The sequence below is a fragment of the Epinephelus moara genome, chromosome 8, assembly GCF_006386435.1.
Source record: "Epinephelus moara isolate mb chromosome 8, YSFRI_EMoa_1.0, whole genome shotgun sequence".
Lineage (NCBI taxonomy): Eukaryota > Metazoa > Chordata > Actinopteri > Perciformes > Serranidae > Epinephelus > Epinephelus moara.
The window spans coordinates 2677778-2681226 of NC_065513.1; the positions used below are offsets into that span (position 1 = coordinate 2677778).

The window sequence follows — 3449 nt, forward strand, 5'->3', positions numbered from 1 at the left end:
CAACCTGGACCTTATTTCTGGCATTAAATACGGTTGTTTACTCACCCAGATAAGTTTGGTGTCATTTGGAGTCCTTCGGAAGATATTTAGATCTACGAGAGCCGTGTACATCCATATAGTGGGAATGATCGGGGCACCGACAATGAGGCTGTACATAACACATTATCTGCCGCGAAACTCGTTCATTTCACCAATATGTTTTTATGAATGCTAGAGTTGCTTGTCATCATCATCCGGGTCATTTATACTGACCTACTAACCTCTGACCTGGATGATGTCATCCAGGTGCGTGCGCCGCCGCACACCCGCAGCACGGCTCTGTTTACAGCTGGAATTAGCTACTGTTAGTTTTTTGAAACGGCTAAATATTGTCAGATTTTGAGGCTGTGGGCGACGACTTAGAATATGCGGATGAGGAGCTCTTTGAAAGGAGGATGCGGAGGCAGAGAGAGGAACAGCTGGCCAGAGAACAACAAACCGCTGCACGTCCGAGAATAGATGCTAACTGGTGGTGTTCTTGTGGACAATGTTCCACTGTGCCAACAGAGGAGGAATGCCTTTGTTGCTCCGAGTGGGATTTGAGGCCAGGAGATACACGTCTGGATGTCTCCTGAAATGACTGTCTCACAACTACAGAGGATTTCACTTCTATGATCAACCGGGCTGTTTTTTTCGTGTCCCGAAAGTAAACTGGAAGACCCAGCCAAAGCCTGCAGGACCAAACGGGCAACTTTCGATTGAGTAAGTAACCTACACACATGCATAAATTGTTTATTTCCTTGAATTTGTTTGCTTGATAAGTAAATAACTATAAGAATTCACATTTCTTTAGTTTCTTCTCATCGCTTGTGTAGAATGGCCCGCACACTGCACAAAAAGCAGAGGCACTTCTTATGCAAAACGTGAATTTATTATTACATAGTGCTCAGTGACAAAAAAGTGAGAAATAGAAAGGTGAACGTTTCGGTGGTAAAGAGGATTGTCTTTACGAATTGCCTCTGATTTTTTTTTTGCAGTGTGCGGACCTCATCCAGGTCAGAGGTTAGTAGGTCAGTATAAATGACCCGGATGATGATGACAAGCAACTCTAGCGATTCATAAAAACATATTGGTGAAATTAACAAGTTTCGCGGCAGATAATGTGTTATTTAGAGCCTCATTGTCAGTGCCCCGATCATTCCCACTATATGAATGTACGCGGCTCTCGCGGATCTAAATATCTTCCGAAGGACTCCAAATGACACCAAACTTATCTGGGTGAGTAAACAACCGTATTTAATGCCAGAAATAAGGTCCAGGTTGTAAAAAACAGAACTTCCCCTTTAAGACGGGTGCACAACCTAATGCATTGACGGATTGATGCTGACCGGAAGTCATTCATTCCAATGGAGGTGAAAATGACGGATAGTAACGGACTAGCGCGCAGCACGGCAGCGGTTCCGTTGACCGTCGGACCGTAGAGGCGTCGGATTTTTCCTACTCGTTGGGCGTTGAGGAGATGGAAGAAACAGAGCGTTACGGTGCCAGAAGTAGGAAATAAATTGCAATCGCAGTTGTAAACAAACAATATTTCATTTATTTATGCAAAAGAAAAATAAGCATAAGCTTTTTTTCCACTATTAAAAGTGATTGTTGACCATAGGTTGATTTCTATGCGGTTGATAATTACTCTATATTTTCGAATTTCGCATTCATTTCTATATATATCAGCTCTTTCAATAGTACACTACTCAACTCGTCTCAGTTCAGTTGGNGTATGTCAGGGCACTCACCATGCAGTTCTCTGGCACAGTCTCAATATGAGGCTTTGCCCCACCCACCATAGCAACCATAGACCAATCAAATCAATTGTTACATGTCAAGTATTGTTGCGGCAACAGTTTGAAATCATTTGCATTCATTGGCTGTTAACTTTTAAAGAGCTGAGACGCTCAAACCTTAAATGGCCCATTTTACCTGATGGCCCAATTTAGCTGATGTCACCCCTACATAGTGCTCAGTGACAAAAAGTGAGAAACAGAAAGGTGAACGTTTCTGTGGTAAAGAGGATTGTCTTTACGAATTGCCTCTGATTTTTTTTTTTGCATGACATCATCCAGGTCAGAGGTTAGTAGGTCAGTATAAATGACCCGGATGATGATGACATGCAACTCTAGCGATTCATAAAAACATATTGGTGAAATGAACAAGTTTTGCGGCAGATAATGTGTTATTTAGAGCCTCATTGTCAGTGCCCCGATCATTCCCACTATATGGATGTACGCGGCTCTCGTGGATCACAGGCACACAGTCATTTAGTTAATTTTTGCATATGAGCGCCACGTTCATCAAATAAAAAAAACTTGGTAGGACAACTGACGTAACAATTATAAACTGAAAGTGTGTGCTCAGACTCACGTTGCAGCACAGAGTAGCGGAGTGAGACATCTGTCCTCGCTCCTGCTATCTGCTGTAAACACATGAAGCTGCCCCCATTTCTCCCCGGGTCTCGGTGCTTGTTTGCGGCAGAAACTCTCTCATCCTCTGGCTCGTCCCCGCATCTGTGTTCGCCGCTGACCGGCTAGACACGGAGGACGACCCGTTGGCAACAGCCTGAAGCCCGTCGTCACTAACTCTTAAGTAAGGGGAAGATCTAATGATGAATTTATGTAACGCAAGTAACGACTTAAGTGTTTGATTAGTAACTGTAATGTGATTACTGCATTTAGGGACAGTAGTGCCTTACACTACTGGTTACTGAAAAAAGCCATTTTTGGCAGTAACGCGTTAACCCCAACACTGACTGTAGGTCACTAGCAAGTTAAACCCCCCAAAAAATACTGTTTCAGCTTGTATGTCCTCTTGCCTAATATCCTGCTTAGTAACATTTTAGTTCTACTCAGCCAACAGAAAGAAGGCAGTGGCCAGCAAAACATCACTAATGTCATATAAAAAGCTACCGTTCGCAAAAAAACGTACCGCAATGCACAATATTTGCTCTGATGAGAGCGCACATCTGCGGTGTGTCAGATTTGATATGTGTGGCCAGAGAATGTTGTTGAGGTAAATGATTGAGTCTAATGAAAAACGGTACCGTTCAAACAGATACTCATTGGGGAATGACAGCACATCTAAACGGGGTCTGAAGATCCTCTCCCGGCGTAAGGCATTACGAATTAATTCTGCCTCGATATTGATCGGATTTCCTACATACAGACAATCCATGTCTGTCTGCCAGCTTGCTTCAGGTTCGGCAGTAGGGAGGAGACAGGGTGAACTCAGGGTTTCTTATCCATCTTATTTTCAAACACGGAAGTAAATAGTGATCAACTTCCGTTTTTTTGTGCGTGACTTCCGGTCAGCCGCTTTCCCTCATGCTTTCCCTTACCGGAGCTAACGGTGCAAGCTAATTTTTTTTCAATTTTCAGTTGTTTATGTTAGTCAATCAGTTAGTTAGTTAGTTAGTTAGT

The 3449-nt window shown here is 43.2% G+C and overlaps 1 protein-coding gene across 1 annotated transcript in view; it reads left to right on the forward strand.

Annotated features, from left to right (window-relative positions):
• The first annotated feature begins 367 nt into the window (after nucleotides 1-367).
• LOC126393894 (protein crumbs homolog 1-like) overlaps nucleotides 368-3449 on the forward strand; it is a 129480-nt gene continuing 126398 nt past the window's right edge. The window contains exon 1 of the mRNA XM_050050304.1: nucleotides 368-741. The gene's annotated coding sequence lies outside the window, so the exon portion shown is untranslated. The remainder of the gene's footprint in view (nucleotides 742-3449) is intronic.